The following is a 12203-nucleotide window of genomic DNA, read 5'->3' on the forward strand; positions in this document are numbered from 1 at the left end:
TGTGTCTGCCCGCCAGAGCGGATGCACCGGCAGCAGCAGTGGCAGCCGTAGCTGTCGTGGTGACTTCAGCTCAGGGACCGGGCAGCCTCTCCCTGACACTCCACTGACGCTCCAACTTGAGAGACTGACTCAGAGGCAGCTCCGCTCATAGCGGGAAGGGACAGTTACACCCATTGCTGGGCTTGCTTTGTCTCTTGCATGACCCTGCAACTTGAGGAGACTTTTCTCATCTGCTCACACCATGGCAGTTTTGGATGTGTGAGGTGACGCGGATGCTGCGCTCTGTGCCTCTGAGTGGGGATGACCAACAAAAGCCTCCTGGGGTCCCTCTTCCTCCTCCGCCTCCTCCTCCTCTTCCTCTGGACCCCTCTGGCATGCAAGGGTCAAGTCAGCAGGATTTCTCAGCCACCTCTCAATCCCCTCTCTGTCTTCTGATTGGGTTCCTCAGCGACACACTTGACCCCAAGGCTTCCCGGGCAAAACAAAGGGATTAAGCATGAACTTTGTTCTCACCAGGAGACATTGCCATTACACAGAGGACTGCAGGATCTGATCCAATTCAACTGCTCTTACACAGAGGACTGTGGGATCTGATCCAAATCAACTGTAAGTATGTTTTTTCCTTCTGTGCATGTGTCACAGTCTCTAGAGAACCATAAGTGATTCAATAGGCAGTTTTTTTTTATTAACACACGAAAGCATGACCTGGATATAAAGGGAAACAGCGTCATGCATGCACAAGTGCATGTCTGAGAGGTCTCAGCCAACACAGTCTCACAGAAAATTGTAAAATAGCTATGTTACAATTTCGGCTCGAAAATTGTAAAATGGTAACGTTCTGAGATCTTAGGGTTAGGGTAGGGGGAGGGTTGTCTCAGCATGTATTTTTAATGTTGCCATTTACCTTAATGCAACAGAGAGGATGTGCTCCCAGAAAGCAGAGGGGTGTGTGTGTGTGTGTGTGTGTGTGTGTGTGTGTGTGTGTGTGTGTGTGTGTGTGTGTGTGTGTGTGTGTGTGTGTGTGTGTGACAGCTTGCATGTGCAGTCTCGATCTCTACCGTTGAGCCTCAGTCTTGTCTGACACACACAAAAAAACATAAAACCTATTGATGATCACAGGGCCTCTAACTATAGTATCTGAACCAGCTATTCTGGAAACATAATTAACTAGAAAAGTGCACTCGGTGGAGTGCAGATCTCCGCCAGGACTGCGTTTTCCCCCAAGCTGACCCATAGACCATGTGTCATGGTCTGAATGCAATGTGTTAGTGAGTGTTGTCATACTGAGATGCTATTGTAAATCATAAATTGTTATTGTCTGATTTTATTGTAATGTTTTGTTTATGTCTGCATGATGGGTTTACTGTATGTGTTGTAACCAACGTATTTATGTGTTTTTGTCAAGTTTTTTATTGTGCGTTTGTGTTAGAATAATTGTTGTTTGGTTTTTTTGATTAGGGGATGCGGTTACGTGTAGAAGAGTGGGATTGCGGTCTCTCAAGGGCAGTCTGACTGAGTGTATGCCTGTGTATATGTTTTCATAACACTGGGCCAAATAATGGTCTGTATTTACAGTATGTATTACTAGTGCAGTGCCCGTTCCCCCCAAAGCACCCCCCGCACACGCACATACACTGCACTCCGTCAGGTCCACCTGAAGCGCACTCCCCAAGTCGATCCAACAAACGGTTCTCGAGATACGCGAAGGACAGACATAGTGAAAGTCCTGGAATTATTGTATAAAGAAGATACATATAGTGCAGTGCCCCTTCCCTCTTTCAACACCCCATGGGCGTCTCCCCCCCCCCCCCCCCCCCCATTGCACTCCCGTCAGGTCATCGTAAGTGCATTTTGAAGTGAATTGGACAAATGTTTCTCAAGATAAACTGCTTTTTGTGTTGGCACTAGGTGGCGCTGTGAATTAGCAGAAAATTCAGCGCACCGTTTGAAATTGATCAGACGAACGGTTGTCAAGATAAACCACTTTTTGCGTTTCCAGTAGGTGGCGCTGTGCCGAATTGTACGAAATTCGGCACTGCACTGTGTCGAGTTGCCATCAGCGCACTCCCCAAATGTGAAGTTGATCGGACAAACGGTTGTTGAGATAAGCATTTTTTGTTGCAAGTAGGTGGTGCTAAGGCAAATTGCAAGATGTTTTATTTGTTGCCAGTAGGTGGCGCTATGCCGGATTGCCTGGAATTCAGCTCCAAGCACTCCGTTCGGTCCTCCTAAGCGCACTCCCCGAGTTTGAAGTTGATCGGATGAGCGGTTCTCAAGATAAACCACTTTTTGTGTTGCCAGTAGGTGGCGCTATGCCGAATTGCACAAAAACAGGTCACTGTTCTCCGTCACGTACTCCTTAGTACACTCCTAAAGTGTGAAGTAGATCCGACCAACGGTTCTGGAGATTCGGGAGGAACACACAAAGAACACACACACTGTGTTGCCAGTAGGTGGCGCTATGCCGAATTGCACGAAAACAGGTCACTGTACTCCGTCACGTACTCCTTAGTACACTCCTAAAGTTTGAAGTAGATCCGACCAACGTTTCTCAAGATCCGGGAGGAACACACAAGGAACACACGCACGCATAGGAACACACGCACGTTGCCAGTAGGTGGCGCTATGCCGAATTGAACGAAAACAAGTCACTGTACTCCGTCACGTCCTTAGTACACTCCCAAAGTTTGAAGTAGATCCGACCAACGGTTCTCGAGATCCGGGAGGAACACACAAGGAACACACAGAACACACAGACACACAGACGCACACACAGACAGACAGACACTGACAAAAACACTATCTCCTGGCGGAGATAACAAAAACACTATCTCCTGGCGGAGATAATTACTCTGATATTCAAACACAATATGTAATTATTAATAGTTGTATGAAATGCTTCTGTAGCACTTGTTAAGCCTATTTGTTAGGCCACACTTCTCTCTTCTACTACACTTCTACTTTTCTACTCATCTACTATGTAATTTTGTGGTGTTTTCATGTGCCAACATGCGATTTCTTATTCTCTCATCATCCAATACAGTATGTAGTTTCATTACTGTTAACTAGAAATATTGCACATTTTGCGTGCACATTTCTAGCATGCTTCACACACTCCTACAGCTCGCACGCTTCTGACCTCCCCAATATGTCTGCCTAGCAATGTCTAAGTCAAACCTACACCCTTGATTCTAACCCTCTGTCCCCTCTACTCTTTCACTCCCTCTTTGCCCCCAAAATATATTTGAGTAGAGAAGCTGATAATGATCTAAGGTGTTTTTTTACAGAATTGTTTTGACATTTTTTTAATTAATTTGATATTTTACTGAATATTTAATTTTTTAAACAACCTAATTTCTTTCCTAAAAAAAACCCCCAATCGATATTGTTGTTGAAAGGCTTATGTGGCCGCCTCCCACTTCCTTTCTCTCTGCCTTTAATCAAATGAAAAGGACACAAAGGGGAAGGATTAAGCACTGGAGCATGATTTTAACGAGTCCATCCAGTCTCCCCAGACCTTGTAAGGTGTTCAATCAAATGCAGAAAAGCACAGAAAGTACTGTCGGATATTCTGGAATAACGCCACAAAACAGGAAAAGTCTTCTCAGCTTTGGGAAGATGATAATGTAACAGCTGTGACCTGATAGTAGAGCTGGTTACCAGTGGAGCCTTATGTAACACATAGCAACATTACTGTAAAGCTCTCTGTTTGTAGACCTGGTTTACCAGTGGAGCCTTATGTAACACACAGCAGCATTACTGTAAAGCTCTCTGTTTGTAGACCTGGTTTACCAGTGGAGCCTTATGTAACACATAGCAACATTACTGTAAAGCACTCTGTTTGTAGACCTGGTTTACCAGTGGAGCCTTATGTAACACACAGCAACATTACTGTAAAGCACTCTGTTTGTAGACCTGGTTTACCAGTGGAGCCTTATGTAACACACAGCAGCATTACTGTAAGCACTCTGTTTGTAGACCTGGTTTACCAGTGGAGCCTTATGTAACACACAGCAACATTACTGTAAAGCACTCTGTTTGTAGACCTGGTTTACCAGTGGAGCCTTATGTAACACACAGCAACATTACTGTAAAGCACTCTGTTTGTAGACCTGGTTTACCAGTGGAGCCTTATGTAACACACAGCAACATTACTGTAAAGCACTCTGTTTGTAGACCTGGTTTACCAGTGGAGCCTTATGTAACACACAGCAACATTACTGTAAAGCACTCTGTTTGTAGACCTGGTTTACCAGTGGAGCCTTATGTAACACACAGCAGCATTACTGTAAAGCACTCTGTTTGTAGACCTGGTTTACCAGTGGAGCCTTATGTAACACACAGCAACATTACTGTAAAGCTCTCTGTTTGTAGACCTGGTTTACCAGTGGAGCCTTATGTAACACACAGCAGCATTACTGCAAAGCTCTCTGTTTGCAAATTGCAAATGGTGGGGAGTTGTCATGCTGGGATGTTACATTTTTCACCTCCTTCTTGATGCACATATTTTCTTCTTTGATTTCCTATCAAACTTTCTTTTGGTTCTCTTTGACTTTTTTCCATGGCATCAGACCTGCTTTAATTTGGCTCAAAAGTCATACATCAATATGATAATATAGCAGAGGAAAAAGGTGAGCATGTTGGCTTGAGCATGAGCATGTAAGCCCTACTCGGCTAGACTTGAATGCGCATGGTGAACTCTTAGCGTTTATCCAATTTTATCAATCCAAATTTTTTTTAATTCTTAATTTTAACTTCTTAACTTAGTATTGGTTCTTACTATATTTGACTGCACTATGTTTTTAACTTTTGACCGTATTATGTTGTCTTGTCTGTCTCTGCATGTGCACAGTCTTGGAGTGGCTGCGGCCCTAATTTCACTGCTCATTGCTTCTGTGATGCTGTATGTGACAATAAAAACCTTGAACCTTGAACCTTGAACCTTGAACCTTGAGAGGGAGAGACCGAGAGAGCAGAGTATAGAGTATTTACAGAGCTTCTATGTGTGTGTATGAATGTAGGTGTGTGACTGTTTTTCCTCATGTCCATCTGTTATTTTAACTGTCCAGTATGCCGATACATTTGGTTTGCACACAAATGTGATAGCAAGATGGATATTATGTGTCCAGGAGCAGGCCATAAAATATCAGGTCATGATCATATTCATATAGAATATCAGGTAATGATCACATTCATCATTCCTCATCTGAATAGAGATGCAATTAAAGGGTTTGCCCTTGCTCTGAAATGACATTTGAATGTTAGGCATGATTGAATACGCTCAATAGAAATAGGAGAGAATCTACATCCTGCTGTTATTTTTGGTCATTAAATGTAACATCTAACTTAAACCTGACTTATACTCCATGCTAAAGCCTCCTTGATTTTAATTGGTGAAATATAAAAAATTGCCCGCTGAGAGATAAGATTAGGATAAGATTTAGAATTGCTACATTTAGAATTGCATGTTTAGTTGCAATTCTGAGACAACCTCCTGTAAACGTGAACATTCATAGTCCTCTTCCTTCCTCCTCCACTATGGAGCCCCAGGAGGATCAGAGCCTCTCTTAGGTCCTCCTCCTCCAGAAGGCCACTAGGAGTGTTAACCATGGGTCACTGGGCTGACCGCAGAATGCAGCACCATCCACTGTGCCAAAGAGCTCCGGGCTGATCTACACACTCGCCTCTCCTCTGTCTCTTCTCCTTCCTCTGTTGGGCTCTCTCTTCCTCTCTTCCTCTCACAAATGCCACACACACATGTTATATTCACTCTAACATTACCGCCGTGCAGAGCGGTGTGTGGTGCAGCCAAAGTAGAGTAGAAGAAGGTTAAGTAGGACTAGGAGGCCTAGTGAGGGAGATTGTGTGGAGCAACAGCAGAGGAGCCTTGATGGCCAGGTGCCAGAGGACCTGCAGGAAGACACCCTCCAGCCCAGACCAGGGCAACTAGCAGCCCGCGGGCCACATGCGCTGGAATTGCTTTTTTTTGCTTTTTTTTTTTACAGTGCACCTGAAAGCAACATGCAAGATACCCACTGAATAAGTGTCCAAATGTTCATGTCATTCTGGCCAATACTCCACTTCTGTTATAACATTTCAGTCTGGAATATGGAATATCTTTCAATAATCTTTATGACTAAAAGGCTAAAACTAATCTCATGTGTAAGAAATGACTGTTCTACATTGAAGTAGAAATTAAAATAATTAATTGTTGGTTTTGGATTTATTTAGCTTCAAGAGTGCATTTTTGTTCATGTGACCCTCAACAAGCTTTGAGAATCCCGGACCACTTACTGATACTTATGCTTAAATTAACCCACTCATATTCTGGTTTATTTCAAGAAAAACATTTTGGCTAGTGGAAATTCTAATTGGCTGGTAATTTTAAAATCTAGCAGCCGTATTGGCAGGTGGTCAAAAAAGTAAATTTCAAGCCCTGCAGGGACAGCAGGTGGTGACATAGGAGTGAGTGAGAAAAGGATCAAATATTGGTGGTTAAGACTGAATAATGACATCACAACTGTTAATTTAAAAAGTGTTATTCCTCTAAACCTGGCTTCAAATGCCCCAAATTTTTCATGTCCGTGCCGTTCGACCCCCAGCCCTCAGCAAAATCTGGCCCTCTAGCGAGGACATTTTTTTGTGGCCCTCTCTATCATCAAAGTTGCCCATCCCTGGGTTTACGGCATGACAATATTTGTTCGCCCCCCGGCAACAATCTGGGTTTCTCATGTGGCCCCCCATGAAAAATAATTGCCCACCCCTGCTCCAGTCTCTGCACTCAGTATGGACATTTATGCCCTGTCTTAACTGATTTGGCAATGCTAATGACTGGATTGATTGACCATATGTACAGTACACTGAGTGGTAACCCTTTATTTTAGGTCCCTAGCAATGTATGTAAACTATTTTTTAATTAGACATGAACACCAATGTAATTACACAGTAATTGCATTGGTGTTCATGTCTAATTCTAATACAGGTCTGGTACCATGTAACTACATAATGAACTACAGTTGAATAGACTCACTCAGTTTTACAGGTCCGGTACCATGTAACTATGAACTACAGTTGAATAGACTCACTCAATTTTACAGGTCCGGTACCATGTAACTACATATGAACTACAGTTGAATAGACTCACTCAATTTTACAGTTCCGGTACCATGTAACTATGAACTACAGTTGAATAGACTCACTCAATTTTACAGGTCCGGTACCATGTAACTACATATGAACTACAGTTGAATAGACTCACTCAATTTTACAGGTCCGGTACCATGTAACTATGAACTACAGTTGAATAGACTCACTCCACTTTACAGGTCCGGTACCATGTAACTACATATGAACTACAGTTAAATAGACTCACTCAATTTTACAGGTCCGGTACCATGTAACTACATATGAACTACAGTTGAATTGACTCACTCAATTTTACAGGTCCGGTACCATGTAACTATGAACTACAGTTGAATAGACTCACTCAATTTTACAGGTCCGGTAGCCTACCATGTAACTACATATGAACTACAGTTGAATAGACTCACTCAATTTTACAGGTCCGGTACCATGTAACTATGAACTACAGTTGAATAGACTCACTCCATTTTACAGGTCCGGTACCATGTAACTACATATGAACTACAGTTGAATAGACTCACTCAATTTTACAGGTCCGGTACCATGTAACTACATATGAACTACAGTTGAATTGACTCACTCAATTTTACAGGTCCGGTACCATGTAACTACATATGAACTACAATTGAATAGACTCACTCAATTTTACAGGTCCGGTACCATGTAACTAGATATGAACTACAGTTGAATTGACTCACTCAATTTTACAGGTCCGGTACCATGTTAACTACATATGAACTACAGTTGAATAGACTCACTCCACTTTACAGGTCCGGTACCATGTAACTACATATGAACTACAGTTGAATTGACTCACTCAATTTTACAGGTCCGGTACCATGTAACTACATATGAACTACAGTTGAATAGACTCACTCAATTTTACAGGTCCGGTACCATGTAACTATGAACTACAGTTGAATAGACTCACTCCATTTTACAGGTCCAGTACCATGTAACTACATATGAACTACAGTTGAATAGACTCACTCAATTTTACAGGTCCAGTACCATGTAACTACAAATGAACTACAGTTGAATAGACTCACTCAATTTTACAGGTCCGGTACCATGTAACTACATATGAACTACAGTTGAATTGACTCACTCAATTTTACAGGTCCGGTACCATGTTAACTACATATGAACTACAGTTGAATAGACTCACTCCACTTTACAGGTCCGGTACCATGTTAACTACATATGAACTACAGTTGAATTGACTCACTCAATTTTACAGGTCCGGTACCATGTAACTACATATGAACTACAGTTGAATAGACTCACTCCACTTTACAGGTCCGGTACCATGTTAACTACATATGAACTACAGTTGAATTGACTCACTCAATTTTACAGGTCCGGTAACATGTAACTGTGTAATTACATTGGTGTTCATGTCTAATTGCAAATAATACGTTGTTAGGGATCTGTAAAATAACAGCTTACCCACTGGGCTAACGTGACGTTTCAGAATACAGACAGATACTGGCAGGCTGTGTGTAATGACATTTGCTTGGCAACTTGGCAAGAGCGAGAAATGCATCCTCTTTGCACCACTCGGGGGCAGTTTGGCAGTGATTCATAGCAATGACACCCTGGTGTAATGTTCTTATTCACGTCCGCTATGGGACCGAGTCTCTGACGGAAACAGATCCAAAATCTCAGTCAGATATCTGAGTTGAGCATGGCGAGGAGGCCATGCAGCAAAGCATTCTGCAGCTGCATCTGTGTTTTCTAAAAAAGCATTTTAGTTTCGGACCAGATAGCATCATGTAGCTATTCCCCCATGTGCATCACATCTGCTGCTACACTGCATCTACAGTACAGGCCAAAAAACAGGCCGTAACTATAATCACTATTTATAGTGATGCAGAGTTCATGTTTACCCCACACTGAGCACACTGTGTGTGTGTGCACACTGTGTGTGTGTGTGTGTGTGTGTGTGTGTGTGTGTGCGCGCGTGCGCGTGTGTGTGTGCGTGCGTGTGTGGGTCTGTGTGTGTCTGCGCGTGTGTGTAAGCATCATGACAGTCATCAGTGAGTCAGGAATATCCTTTCTCAGACACTGTACCTGTCATCATTAATTCATTCCTTTCCTGGCAATGAACAATGACTGACAGTTCAGCCTATCCTCACGGTGGAAATGGGCCACATGTGAGCTCAATTCCTACTACAGTGTCAATAGAAAATGATAAGTGCAAAAAAGTTGGGAATTAGATTGTTGAAAAAAGTTGTAAAAGCCTCCGCTTTGCAAGCATATTCTCCCCCATCTGAGACCATGAGTGAAGAAGGAAACAGAAGTAATTTAGGAGAAACCAAGGTGCCATTTTACATCATCATCATCATCATCATCATCAAATTGGTCGCAAGGTTCTGCTAAAGCAAGCAGTCCATGGGTGAAAAAGAGAAGAAAATTAAGTTAGATTTGTGCGTACAATGACAGCACAGAGTGGACAGATAGGCCCATGCATACGACGCTTACCAGTGGAGTGACATGGGGCTTTGAGTGATGTGATATGAAATGCCATTCAGTAATAAGCTGAGGGCCAATCTGAGGGCTGGAGGAGACCCCCCGCTGAGACTGGAATGTTATTTGCGTGGGCCTCAGGCTGCTGCGGGCACTCCTGCTATGGCACTGCCAAAAGAATACCAATGAGTAGAGACGTTATTCCCAAAGTACAAGTTAGGGATGAGGTCAAAAAACATTGCATAGTGGGTTGGAGAGAGACAGAGAGAGAGAGAGAGCGAGCGAGAGAGAGAGAGAGAGAGTCCCTATAGGTGTTGAGAGCTCTCCAGTTGAGTAGGCTACAGCCAGAGGTGACTGGAATGGCTGCATTGTAGCTGGATATAAATACATTTATGTAAATGCACCAAGAGGACCCAAATTATCTCCTTTACATCAGACAGTTCAGGACAATAAGCCGCCGTGCACATGTATCAAACAGTGTGGGTATGCAATGGGTTCAGGTAAAATGAGGTCATTGGGTAAAACTCGACACTATAGATCAGTGGTTCTCAAACAAAAAAAATCATGCCCCCCCCCAACAAAATGGTGACGAAATGGGCAAAGTGTAACTCTATTGGAATAACATCAAGAACATGAACATTGCTTTCACCTTTCAGTAATTTATGTTGTGCAAATGAAAAAGCAACTTCCACTTTATCAAACCACTTTTTTTTTTATGTAAATAAACTTGAAACTTGACATTTGTCACTAATTGCTCCATCAGTCTGTGTGCTTTTTCAAAAATAGAGAAACATCAAATAAAATGTGCAATCACTTTGTTGGAACAATTTGTGGAAAAAATAATATACTAATATAATAGGGTAGCGGGGAAGCGCGGCAGCGGCACAGCGACTCACACGAACACAATCCACCCTATTAGGGCGACAGCGTCCCACACGAACACAAGCCATCAACTGAGCATGCAAACACCACCGACTGATGATGTCATACCCACTGATGATGTCATGCCCCACAATCGTTGAGTGGTGGTCAGAGTGATGACGTCATCATCATCATCATTGTTGGATTGAAAACATGAGAATTTAAATCAGACCAAAATCTCATTGTTATTTTACACTACAAGTATAGGCACTACACTAATAATAATAATAAACAAGTGCAAATTCACTATGCAAGGCATAGTGAATTTGAAGTGGCTGCAAGTCACTGTATTAGTGGCTGCAATGAGGCTGTTTTGCACGGCACATATTTTCAAAACGGGGTTGCAGGCTCGATACTACCTGTTAAATTCCACTGGGCTCATTTCATAATCAATAAGCTATCATTGCATACACATAGTTATTGGTATTAGTTATTAATCATAAATGCAAATCACATAGACAAATGGAAGACAGATGCCATACTCAGGCACATTAGCAGCTTCTTTCTATCTCACACTGTGACCTGCCACAGTGCCCTGTACAGGGCTCAGAGTTGCCTTCAAAACGTGTATCAAGACAGATGTAATCTGACAGATACACATAGTTGTTGGTATTTATAATTGCATACACATAGGTCAATGCTGCATAACACACAGACAAGAACATTTGCAGACTATATGACTCCTGCAGTTTTCTCCCCCTCTCTGACCTTGCTCGGCTCCAGCCCTCCATCATAACCAAAACATGCTGTGTTCCTCCCGCCTATAAGATGTTTGAGCAACTGTTAAATCCTTACTGTGCTCCTGTACCTCTGATCTGTTACCTGTAATCATGTAAGCTTTCCAAGAAGGAGCCGGTCTATTTGCAATTCTCTTTGCAAATATGTGGCAATCCTTAGCAGACTACGGAAATTGTAAATTTAATCACAGTTACTACTGAATCACAGTTATGGGATAGAACATATTGCAGTTTTAACAGAAAGAATAAGATGTACTTTCTAATTTTACTTTCTAACATGAAATTATTTAAGTGCTTATCATAGAAAGATCAGTTATATGCTGCTTTGTATGTTCAATGAGTCAATGAAATAATATAACAAATTATGCATTTTAGCAGGGTTCAAGTGCCATTTCCCCCCCAAATAAATCAATATTCTTAGGTCAATTTGCAATTATTTTTGCAAATATGTGTAATGGCTGAATACATTTATGTGAGACAACTTCCTGACTCCTTGTCTTTATTATGATTTTGGAGTTTGATTGGTGGTTGAGAAATTAGTTGGCATTGAGTTTGAAATCTAGGCACAGATTTGTGCGTTTTCCCATCTTTGAAGCCAAAGCCTGGCATAGAGTGCATCTGTCATGATGCACTCTCCCGAAATTGCCCAGTTGAATGTGCCATCTGATCTCCCGTAGAGTGTACTTAGAGTTAGGTCACGATGATTGCCTTTCACTAACTTAGTGCATTCATCCATCTGTCATTAAAGATTTAAGTTTCTTCTAGCAATATTTCCTGTGCAATTTGAGGGAAAAAGGTGTTGTCATATTTGACTGACAGAGAGAGCACAGAAATTATAGTAATCTCAGTAATGGTCTAATTGGTGAACTGTTAGAAGGCAGCAACTTAATCATATTTTTATTAATAGATACACTGACCCCTTAAGAAATTAAA

Source organism: Poromitra crassiceps (genome assembly GCF_964638095.1).
Source record: "Poromitra crassiceps genome assembly, chromosome: 3".
NCBI classification, from domain to species: Eukaryota; Metazoa; Chordata; class Actinopteri; order Beryciformes; family Melamphaidae; genus Poromitra; species Poromitra crassiceps.